This window comes from Dipodomys merriami, unplaced genomic scaffold (assembly GCF_024711535.1).
Source record: "Dipodomys merriami isolate MVZ:Mamm:240054 unplaced genomic scaffold, mDipMer1.0.p SCAF_46, whole genome shotgun sequence".
NCBI classification, from domain to species: domain Eukaryota; kingdom Metazoa; phylum Chordata; class Mammalia; order Rodentia; family Heteromyidae; genus Dipodomys; species Dipodomys merriami.
This window is the reverse complement of record NW_027206024.1, coordinates 145,706-158,902: the sequence shown is the minus strand read 5'-3', so window position 1 is coordinate 158,902 and position 13,197 is coordinate 145,706. Positions and strand designations below refer to the sequence as shown.

Here is a 13,197-nt window from a genome sequence, read left to right as displayed (position 1 = left end):
TTATCTCTGCTCTTTCAAAACTAGGATTGAGAAGGAGTTCATGTCTAAGGAGGGGGATAGAAGAGTAAGATAGAGTAGAAAGAAGGAAAAAATTACTGTAGAATATTAATTGATTTCAGTATAATGCTGCCCATTTAGGAAGTATATATGGTTACTTATTTTTATCCGAACATATGAAAATACTAAGATGGTCTCAGTAAAAATAGCACTTAAACCAAAATTACACCAAAGCCTAGTGTTTACACCAGGTGGTCACAACAGTTCAGGAGAATTGAGCATCAGCAATTGCACATCATAACGAAGGATGACAGGTTGTGTTCAAGATGAAAAAGGACTCAAATGACCCAAGAAAGTATTAATGATGATAACTCAGTTTTTCTCTACCACCTTGGAGACAACTCTAGAAGATCTTAATAATATTAAAAAATAATAATAAACATATAGAAGTGTAACAATATTAACAATACAGGTCGATATCTTAAGATGCACAATGGATTATGGTTAACCTTGTCATCATTTAAAAGTACAACTTACAACATAACTATGCAGATAAAATGATTAGTGTACCTGACTGTGGAATGCATCATTTTAGTTGTAGACCCTGAACCACAAAGATATTTTGAATTGTGGTCACTTTTGTAGTCATGTTTGTAATATTTGTGATGTTATTCTGGATACATAAAAGGCAAATAAATGTTTTAATACTATTAGTAAGAAATATTTTCAGAGACAGAGATGAAAGAAGAGGAGAAAGCTGAGGAGAGAAATTCAAAGATGTTGAAGTAAAAACCTTGTGTATTTAAACTTAAGTTAGAAATATTAGGCAGAATTCATGATTGCTATTTTCCCCTCTAAGGAAAAATGCAGCTGTTTTTAAGGCTTGGGAGTATGACAAATCAGATGCAATGAACATGGAGAATTCCAAATTGTCATATAAAAATGTGCTCCTAAATGGAACCAGAGCTCCTTGGGAAAATGGTTGGTTCTTTGTGTAGGACAGGAAGTATTCTTTCAGTATGAACATCTGATGTATTTTTGTATCAGAAAGCAAGAAACAAAAACTAATGAGGTTATGTCAAAAATAGGATGCAAAAATCTAGGTGCCAGTGGCTCATGCCTATAATCCTAGCTATTCAGGAGGTTGAGATCTCAGGTTTGAAGTCAGCCAGGGTAGGACTCTGATCTCTGGCCAACCACCAGAAAACCAGAAGGTAATGATATTGTTCAAAACATGTTTAGCTGACTTAACTGTAACATCTCCATACATCACTTTATAATAATAATAAAAGTGCACAAAAGGAAAATAAAGTAAAACTAAAAAGAATAAAATTGCAATGTAATATAAGTTGCTTCTGTTGGTACTTAAAAGGAGGCAGAGGAACAAAAATGAAAATCACATACCAAACTCATTGAAATATGTATGTCATTGTTAAAACATCAACTCATTATTTTAACTATTAGTAACTTTAAAAAAAGTTAAGCAATTATCCTATATTTACTTACAAATGTTATTTCAGATAACTATAAAGAAATAAATTATAAAGGAATACAGAAAGATTCCAGTTAGTTAATTGTGAAGGATAAAAAAAAGTCATATTTAAACACTAAGTAATGATGATCAATATATGCCAGAACTTTTAGCTAAAATCTTGATGTAGAGCTTTACAATGAAAGGAATCAAGTTGGCAAATCCTTGAATTCACTGATGGTCTCAGCACCAGTAACTTCTGGCATAATATATTACTAAAGCAATAGCACCTCCTATTATTTATCCTTAAGAGCACTTTCTCCTTCAAATAATGAATCTGATTCACTTCAGTATTTAGTGCTCATTTCCAATCAATGGGAAATACTTTAGTACAAGTCAATTGCCATAGGAGGAAATAACCACGTGCATTTGCAGATATTCAAGAAAATAATTGACTAATTTCTATAATAAGCTAAATACATAAAGGAAGAGAGTGAAAGAAAGAGCATGAGATTTTAAGACAACTTAAAAGACCAACAAATAGGAGCAATACAAGATAAACTCAGATATACAAGAAGCATAGATACAAAAATGATGGTCCAAGGCAGGCCCCGAGAGAAAATGGAAACGGGTGACTCTCTCCAAAAAATAACGAAGGCAAAAGAAGGGCTTGGGACATGTCTCAAGTAGGAGATCACCTGCCGAGCAACTATAAAACCCTGGATTCAAATTCCAGTATAAGCAAACAAACAAAAAAGAAAGACCAATAAATATCAGCAGATTGATTTTTATGCTTATTTCCCAAAACAAAATGAAATAAAACAATGGTAATGATAATTTGGAAATGGGCTCCTAATTGAAATATAACAAAGACTCACTAATTTGGGTAGCTGTGATAATACTCCTTTGTCAGAGACATCTTGAAATGTTAAAACATGGAATAACATGATTTTGCTATTGCTTTAAAATATTCAAGGAGAAAGAGAGTAGGAAGAAATAAAATAATTTTGGAAACATGTTGATGGGGGTTTCAGGTAGTGAATGGGTGTTAGAAATGTTATACTTCGCTATACTTTTGTCTGGAAAATGTTACAATAATTCTTAAAAGTTTCACTTTTTGGTAAGTTGCGCCATCAAGTTACATAGAAGAGAAACATATTTAAAAATATGGATTGCTAAAGTTTATAGTTGAATCCAAGTTTAAAGAAGAAATTAAGTCATTTGGTTTAAACAATAAACAATCTGCCACAAACTGGTATCCTTTACTGATGTGGTGAGACTATCACAAACCTTGGAAGATGTCAAAATAAGTCCAAACATGATGAAGAGAGTAAGTCTTATAGTGTAGCTCTGGTCTTAGTCTGGTGTAAAATCATAAAATGTCAACACATGGTACTGATATGTTTTAATAAATTTAATTGTATACTTCGTAACACATTTTGTAAGTCATTGAATTTGTGGGACCTTTGCTGTGCAAAGATTTGATGTATTAAAAGAATCAGTTATGTTAAATTATAATTGCAATGTTGTATAGAAATACTCAAATCTGCTGGGCGCCAGTGGCTCACGCCTGTAATCCTAGCAAATGAGCTGGCTGCGATCTGAGGATCACAGTTCAAAGCCAGCCCGGGCAGGAAAGTCTATGAGACTCATCTCCAATTAACCACTAGAAAACTGGAAGTGGCGTTGTGGCTCATGTGGTAGAGCACTCTCCTTGAGCTGAAGAGCTGAGGGACAGCATCCCAAGCCCAGAATTCAAGCCCCATGACTGACAAAAATAAAAATTAAAAAATAAACTAAATAAATAACGATATACTCACATCTGTAATCAATGGTTAGATGCTCAGAAAAATATTTGTTTCTAAACTTTCAAAAGATTCATAAGATTTTCATTAGATGAACAAAAGGACCTTAGTGAATTTTTGAATTATTTAGCACTTACTTGGCATTTAAAAATCCTGTCAAAATTAGTATTCAGAAATTTAAAGCTTTATGTTATATTTTTTATTAAAGAAGAAAAAAATCCATCCTATGAAAATTGAAACACACTATGTTTATTTTAAGATGCTTTCTTTGTTCAGGATTTTATGAACTTTTTAGAATTCTAGGATCTTTCATTTGCATATTGAAAAGGAATCATGACACTTCACATTTGTCATGACTGATATAAGTTGATTTGATTATTTGCTGTTTAAAATAGAGGAGGTTGTGTGTTTGTGTAATGTACATTCACATAATCATTTTCGTAATGAAACAATTGTATTTGCAATACATACCTCTTGGTGAATAAATCTGATCAGGACACTACTTAAGACAGACGTCATTGAGATATGCCCTAGAGCAATGTATCTCCTGAGACAATAAAGATAATGATTACAGGACTAAATGTTCATATTTTAATTAATTAATTTTAATTTAAAAATTATTTTTACATAGCTAGTCACATCTTTTTTTTTTTTTGAAAGAATTCTGTTATATAACTGCAGTCTGAAGTTCTGTGCATTTGACATTTCAGGTATTCTACAAATTGAATATGAAGATTTCATTTATTTTTCCCAATAATATATCAACCAGGAGATGTCTGTTCAGAAAGAGATCATTGTCTTCAGTGGTTCTGGGTAGATGGCAGAGGAGAAGCTGGAGGCTAAACAAGCTCTCGCATGTAAAGCAGGTTTAGTGTTCCAGTGAACAGTCTTAAGCCAAGGAATCACACCAAGTGTGCCACTACAGTACAGAGACTTTGGCCAGAGAGGGAAAATCCAAGGAAGGAAACAGACCTGAGCAAATGCCAGAAGCCGCAGCTGCAGTGACGGCAGAGGTGGCAGCGTCCGTAGCCACCATACTTGCAACACAGCGAGTATGGGACCTAGGTGCCAGACGCAGTGGGCATGCAGATTCTACTCAACACCAGCAAGAACTGACAAGGAGAAGACATCTTCATCCTGCAGATCTCAGAAGAGAGACAACCCAGGAACCAAGACTCTGGCGTGAGTAGAAGCATGACATCCTCACTCCTTCTCAGGGAGCAGAGGAGGGAAGGCCACCCCTCCCCATCCCCACTACCAGAGATCTCCATCTTTGATACTGACAAAAGGCTGGCTGGGCAGCTAGCTCCAACTCAGGACTTGGAAGAAAACAAAAGATTGATTTAGCAGGTCACAGGAACCTAACCTGACTTGGCAGGCTCAGCAACACCCAGGGAAAATTCACCCAGCCCAGGCAGAAAAAGCTCCACCCATACAGGAGTGGTTTTGTTCACTGGGTAAATAGAGCCAGAGACAGCCCCTTCCTACAGCAGCCTTGACAATCAATGGAAATTCAGTAAACATAAAGCATGAGAATGGCTCCAGGATGGGCTCTGTGAGTGTCTCAGAAGCTAGCCCCTCAGGGAAAAGCTACAGTTTGCTGAAAGGCCTCAACTCTACCCAGAACCTAGCCTCATCAAAGCATCTCCAAAATAGAGGAAACAGCCATCTCCCTATTTTGTGATACTCAAAGCAGATCTCCTCCCAGAGAACTACCCTAGGAGGAGGATCACAAAATCTTGGATAAAGCAGAGCAATTTTCTGCTTACCCAAACAAACTGACTTAAGAAACCAATCAATCCACAGGAAAATCAAACACCATAATCAGATCAGAGACTCCAACAAGAGACTGGTTATGGACACAAGGGACATACAGGATCTTCCCATGCCCCTCAAAAATATCAAAGAACTCTTTTATTGTACCTGTTTTAAAAAAAAAACTTTTTTAACTTTTCTTAATTTTTAATTTTTAACTTAAAAATTGTTTTCTATTAAACTTTTTTTTCTTCCTCATAATTTTTATTTTAGGGGAATATGTGTGTGGGTGTTTTTGTTCATATAGGTTTACTAATGTTTTGATCCTTTATTTTCTTTCTTTCTCATTCTTTTCACATTCTCTTCTCTTTTGTTCATTTGTGCGTGATTTAATTGCTGTTCTGCTCACCCTCAAATATACCCGTGGTTGATTAGACTTAAATTCCTTAATAGCAGTACTACCTCTTTATACCTATATACTATTTTAAGCATTTTTATTTTTTAGGTTTTCAGGTCTTCTTCCTATCCCTCCACCTTTCTCATCCTATCCCCGTTCTTCTCGGTATATTACATTTCTAATTTTGCAGAATTTTAAAGTGTTTCACTTTTTAATTATAATTCTTGTTTTTCTTCTCTCTTTTTTCTTTTTCTTCTTTTTTTCTCTTTCTCTACTATCATTCTATCCAATCTATTTCCCTCTTTGAGAGTAGGACTTAGTTAATTCAACACTCCCTTTATCTTTCCACAGCCCTCTATTCCTATTTTTACCCACATCTTACCCTAAACCTAATAATTTCTGGTTTGCCAAATTCTTCTTTGCTGTTCGTAGTCCATTAATACACAGTTGTTTAATGTTGAATAAATATATCTGTTGAACTAGATTGTATCTGCAGACTTTTGACTGTTCAACTACACACTTTGGTTGATGCTTGCATTAAGATGGTATTCTAGCACAAAACTGGTGTTACTTTCATCCCAAATGGGCAGAAGAAGACGGAAAAACAAAAGAAAAATGGCAAGTCCTGGTATCTCAAGTCCCACTCATGAAAATCAGGGGACAGAACAGACAATGAATTATCCAGAGGAGAGCTCCCATAAAGCTCTACATACACTACTGGTAAACATGGTAAATGAAAAGATTAAAACCTGCAAAAGACACAGTGTGAGCGTGATAAGGAGAGAGGAGGCAAACCAAAGATAAATACTGGAATATCATGAGCTTGAGGAAGCTACTCAAAGATTGATACAGGAATTGCATGAGCAGCTTGAGAACACTCAAAGAGAAATAAAGGAATGGCGTGAACAGGCTGAGATCAGTCAAAGAGACAGGAATTGCATCAGCTGGCTGAGGACAGACAAAGAGAAAGTCAGGAATGCTGTGAGAATACTCAGAACACTGAAAGAGAACTACAGGAATTGCATGAACTGAGGAAGCTAATCAAAGAGTAATAAAGGAATAGAGAGAGCAGGATGAGAATACACAAAGATCACTAAAGACATTCATGGAATCCATGAATAGAGAGCTGAAAGAAGTCAGGGAGTCCACAAAGGGAATGCTGAATGGAAAACAACAGAAGGAATGGGAGTCAAGGAAACCATAACCAATCAACTAAGTGATTTGAGAATAAACACTGAACACCAAATTAAGGAAGTAAAGTTCATACAAGATGTAAAACAAAGCCCCAACAAAGAATTTGAAGCCATCAAAGCCGACCAAATAGAAGGAAAAGAAATATAAAAACAAAGTTGAAAGTCTTGATAGTAGGCTAGACCATGCAGAAGATCGAATATCAGGGATTGAAGACAGCCTAGATATTATAGAGAAAGAACATACAACCGTACAAGACAAATCCATGAAATATGATAGATCTATCCAAAACTTGGCAGACACCATCAGAAGGCCTAATCTGAGAATAATGGGTGTAGAGGAGCACTTAGAGACAGAAGTTAATGGTCTAGGAAATTTTTTAACAAAATCTTAGCAGAGAACTTCCCAAACATGCAAAAAAATAGGCCTATTCAGATACAATTAGCTTTTAGAACTCCAAATAGACAAGACCAGAATAGGACATCCCACCATCACAGTATAATCCACACAGGATCAATTCAGACCAAGGAAAAGATCCTTAAAGCTGTCAAGGAGAAAATATTAATCATATATAAAGGGAAATCAGTCAGAATCACCTGAGATTTCTCAGCAGACACAATTAAAGCAAGAAGAGCCTGGAATGATGTATGCCATGGCCTAAAGACAAACAATTATCAACCAAGAATACTGTATCCAGCTAAACTTTCCTTCATAACCAAAGGTCAAACAAAAACCTTCCATAGCAAAGAAAAATTGAAACAATATATATCCAACAAACCAGTCCTACAAAAATTCTTAAAGATGTCCTACACATAGAAAACCAGCAACTCCGCAATAAAGGCCAAGAAATCGCCCCTAAACTGAGAATCCAAGAATCATAGGAAGAACCCAGTTGCTGCAGCACACAAGAAGGTGGATAACATGGCACAAACTCCCAAATACCTCTCATTCCTATCTCTCAACGTTGAAGGACTTAACTCTCCAATTAAGCGACCTAGACTGTCTAGTTGGATTAAAAATCAAGATCCTTCTATCAGCTGCCTTCAGGAGTCACACCTTGCCCATAAAAACAAACACATTTTCAAGAAGAAAGGCTGGAACAAATTCTACCAAACAAACGGCCCCCATAAACAGGCGGGAGTTGCAATCCTAATATCAGATAAAATAGACTTCAAATTAAAATTATTGAGAAGGGATAAAATATGTCACTACATACAAATTAATGGATCTCTCTTTCAGGAGGATATTACAATTCTAAATCTCTATTCACCGAACAACGGAGCACCAATAGTTAACCACTACTTTCCCTCAAATCCCACATAGATCCAAAGATATTAATTGGGGATTTTAACACACCACGCTCCCCACTAGATAGATTAACTCGGCAAAAACTCAACAGAGAAACCACAAATCTAAATAACTGCATATGTCAACTAGATTTAACAGACATCTACCTTATATTTCATTCAGGCAGCATCCAAATACACATTTGTCTCAGCAGCATATGGAATATTTTCTAAAATAGACCACTTTTTGGGTCAGAAAGAAAACTTGTCCAAATTCAGAAACCTTGAAATTATACCTTGGATTCTCTCAGACCACAAGGGTATAAAATTAGAACTCAACACCAAAAACCACCAAAGTCCTGTAACACATGGAGGCAGAACAACACACTGCTGAATCACGAGTGGGTCATGGAAGAGATTAGAAACGAAATTCAAAGGTTCAAGATATTGAACAAAAATGAACACAAAAATTAACAGCACCTATGGGACACAGCAAAGGCAGTACTCAGAGGCAAGTTTATAGCTCTTCGTTCCTACATCAACAAATTGGAGAGATCTGAAACTAACAGTTTAATGACACATCTGAACCTCCTTGAAAAAGAGCAGCAAGATAAACCCCAATCCAGTAGATGGAAAGAAATAATTAAAATTAAATCAGAATAAAATAAATTAGGATTAGAAAAAAAACATATATAGGATCAACATAACAAAGAGGTGGTTCTTCGAAAAAATTAACAAAATTTACAGATCCTTATCAAATCTTATCAGAAAAAGAAGAGAACCCACCCAGAAACATCACCACAGAAACAACCAAGATTCAGAATATTATAAGGGAATACTTCTCAAAACTTTATGCTAATAAGTGCGACAACTTGTCAGAAATGGACCTTTTTCTAGCGAATATTGACATGCCAAAAGAAAGCCAAGAAGATTTAAACCATCTTAACAGGCCCATATCAAGCATTGAAATAGAAACAACAATAAGAAACTTCCCAGCTAAGAAAAACCCATAACCAGATGGTTTTCAGCAGAATTCACACCAAGCAGAGCTCACACCAATACTGCCCCAACACTTCAATGAAATTGAAAAAGAAAGCTCACTACCAAACTCATTCTATGATGCCATCATACCCTCATCCCCATACCAGGCAGGGACTCATCAAAAAAAGAGAACTATAGGCAGTTTTCTTTGATGAACATTGATGCAAAACTTCTCAACAATATTTTGGCCAATCGACATCAACAATTCATCCAAAAAATCATACTATGAAACAGGATTCATTTCAGGGATGCAAAGCTGGTTCAATATAGGCACATCAATTAATATAATTCATCACATAAACAAAAGAAAGCATAACAACCACAACGTTACCTCAATAGATGCAGAAAAACCATTTGACAAGAGCCAACACCCCTTTATGATGAAGGTTCTGGAAAAATTAGGAATCCATGGAACATTCCTCAATACAGTAAAGGCTGTATATGACAAACCTACAGCCAGCATTATACTTAATGGTGAAAAACTAAAGCAATTTCGTCTTAACTCTGGAACAAAACAAGGAATTCCACTCGCTCCACGTCTCTTCAAACTACTATTAGAATGCCTAGATACAGCAATAAGACAAGAGCAAATATAAATGGGATCTAAATAGAGAAAGAATAAGTTAAACTCTCCCTTTTTGCAGGTGACATGATCTTGTATTTAAAGAATCACACAGATTCCACTACCAAATTACTCAAACTTATTCAAAAGTTTGGCAAAATAGCAGGGTATAAAACTAACCCTCAAAAATCAATGGCTTTTCTGTATGCCAACAATGAGAAAAGTGTGGCTGAAATTAGGAATGCAACTCCATTAGTAAAAGCCCCACAAAAAATAAATTACCTAGGAATTAACTTAACCAAAGAAATTAAGGACCTCTATGATGAGAACTTTAAAAACCTGAAAAAGGAAATCAAAACAGAACCTAGAAAGTGCTAAAAAAACTCCCATGCCCCTGGATTGGAAAGATCAACATCATGAAAATGGCAATACTTCCCAAGGCTATCTACAAATTCAATGCAATACCTATCAAAATTCCAACCTCACTCTTCAAGGAAATAGAAGAGGCAATCCAAAAATTCATATGGAACAATAAAAGACCCCGAATAGCAAAAACGCTCCTCAACGGAAAGAACACTGCTGGAGGAATATCAATACCAAATTTCAAACTCTACTACAAAGCCATAGTAGTACAAACAGCTTGGTATTGGCACAAGAACAGACCTCAGGATCAATGGAATAGAATTGAAAACCCAGAAATGAACCTACAGACCTATAGCCATCTAATCTTCGATAAGGGAGCTAAAAAAAATAGAATGGAAGAAAGACAGCCACTTCAGTAAATGGTGCTGGAAAAAAAATGGTTAACTACTTGTAGAAAACTAAAGCTAGATACTTATATATCACCCGGCCCGAGAATCAATTCCAAATGGATCAAAGACCTCAGAGTTAAAGCAGACACTCTGAAAACATTTCTGGATGGAATAGAGGACAAACCCTAGGTCTCCTTGGCACAGGCAGAAATTTTCTTAATAGAGACCCAGAAACTCAACAAATAAAAGAAAGATTGGACAAATGGGGTTGTATGAAATTGCAGAGCTTCTGTATGGCAAAGGACATAGCTAGCAAGATCAATAGAAACCCCCGGTTTGGGAGAAGACCTTCACTAGCCACACAACAGACAAGGGTCTCATATCTAAAATATAGCTTGAAATCAAAAAATTAAATCCCCCAACAACAAATCTTCAAAGAAACAACTGCCTAATAAATAAGTGGGCTGAAGACTTAAAGAGAAACTGCTCTGAAGAGGAAAGAGGATTTCCAATAGACACAGGAAGAAAAGTTCAACCTCTCTAGCCATAAAAGAAATGCAAATCAAAACAACATTGAGATATCACCGCACCCCAGTTAGAATGGCTATAACCAAGAACTCTAATAACAACAGATGCTGGAGGGGATGTGGACAGATGGGAACCTTACTGCATTGTTGATTGGAGTGTAAACTTGTTCAACCACTTTGGAAAGCAGTATGGATATTCCTCAAAAGACTCCACATAGAGCTCCCCTATGACCCAGCAGTCCCACTTTTGGGCATTTACCCAAATGATCACCAACAAGACCACACTAAAGCTATCAGCACGACTATGTTTATTTCAGCATTATTTACCATTGCTAAGATATGGAACCAACCCAGATGCCCCTCAGTAGCTGAATGGATCAAGAAAATGCCATATATATACACAATTGAATTCTCTGCCTCCATCAGAAAGAATGACATTGCCTCATTTGTTAGGAAATGGAAAGACTTGGAAAAAATTACATTAAGTGAAGTAATCTAGGCACAAAGAAACAAAGGTCCCATAGTTTCCCTTATTTGCAATAACTAGTATATGTCTGAGTGAAGCAGAAAAGGTCAGTTATGTTGATGTTAGGGCAATGAAACCTAAGATATATATTCAATTTTTTTCTTTCATGTGATTGTTTCTAACATATTTGTAAGATGATTTCTTTGTTGCTTTGTATGTCACTCCCCCATACTATAACCCCTGTTTTCACTGTATTTGATGTTGGTATAATTTGTGGAAGGGAAGGGAACAAACAAATCGTTTAAATAGAGATACAGTTTGACCCATTGCAACAATGAAATGTACAAGTCATTATATCGAAAAATTAACTTTACAACTTTGGTGATGGGGGTATAGGGAGCGGTGAATTCGGTGGAGGTGGCGGGGTGGTGGGGAGAGGATGTGAAGGGATAGGAAAGGGAAACAAAGGAGGAAGCTACAATGCTTAGTAAGAAATGTACTCATTATCTTGCCCATGTAATTGTAACCCCTCTGTACAGTATTTTCACAATAAGAAAACGAGATCATTGTCTTCTTAATCCTTAACATCTATAACATCTGTTAACATTCTTAATAGTCTATAACATCTGTTTATTCTTCTGAAAGAATGTCACTTTCAACAAAAAATGTCATCCTCAGATTGCCGGGACAGAATTCTTGCAAATGCAACCAGCAATTGATGTTTATGGCTTCCAAAATTAAGTTTGAGCCTGTTGCATTTTAGACAGTCCATGAACGAAACGTATTCAGGTTCCTGCTTTTTTTGGCATTTTCTTTTGGCATTCTCTTCCATTACCTGCCTGTAATGCTCACAGTCACAGTGCTCTTCCTCCTTTGGCTTTGAACCCACTTTCTATAGAACATGGCTGTCATTTGGACTGCATTTTAAATAGGCTTCAGATTCTTGGAACTTCTGTTTGTCCTAGATGTCTAGCCTTAGAATAACAAGACTATGTCTATTAGATTTTTTATGGTAGTATATTACATTATGGTCTCTAATAAGAGTAGTAAACTGGGTCTGCAAGTACTTCATGTATTTCTAGATAAATTACTTCATTCTCTGCTGTTTCAAGGTAAACAAGATTCGTCATATTATTTAGCTCTTATCTGCCAATTTTTTTTTCTTGTCTCAAGGATCAGATGCCTTCTATGATTCAGAGTCTTCCTCTGCTGCTATTAGAATATTTCAACCATTTGGGGGGAAGGCTTTTTGTAAATTTTCACTTGCAAGGTTTTCTTCCATGTAAGTGTTAATTGAAAAATACAAGGCAGTGTTGTCAGCTTTAACAAACTCAATATAAAAAAAAGAAAAAAAGCAGACAATGTTATTTCTCAAGACTTTATGACTGTTTGTGGACTTGTTCTGAATCATTTTTATGTGACTCCTACCTCAAAAATGCAACAAAACTAGTTCCACCATCTATCCCATAATGTTCCAGAGTTTTCCTGTTGTTACCATTGATAAATGCAATGAAGGGAACAAGTGACTCATTGAAAATAAACGTAGTGCTAGGTTTCCAGACTTGGAACTATAGTCTAGGAGTTTAGATATGACACCACAGCAGGAACTTGTTCTTAGAAATAAAATACAATCCCTACTGATAAAAATATCCTATCATTTATGAACTTTGAATGCCTTTTTTGTTGCTTTTTATGAAATAATAGCATTTTTTCTGAAGGCTAGGAAATCCAAGCTCAAGGTCTCTTTTGGTTAGGACCCGGGCTCTCTGTTTCCAAGATGATATCTTGTCACTGCACTCTTCTAAGAGGGGTGCTCTATCTTCACTATAGGAGATCTAAGGGCAAGGAGGGGAGAATTCTCTTCATCAAACACATACAAGGACTTGTAATCTACTTACCTGTCAAGTACCTCCTAAAGGTAATGCCTCTTTCTAATAGGCCTTTGAT

At 36.0% G+C, this 13,197-nt stretch overlaps 1 pseudogene; it reads right to left on the bottom strand.

Moving 5' to 3' along the window:
* The window catches only part of LOC138808609 (tubulin beta-2 chain-like), a 113,648-nt pseudogene that overhangs the window by 64,291 nt on the left and 36,160 nt on the right, over positions 1-13,197 (bottom strand).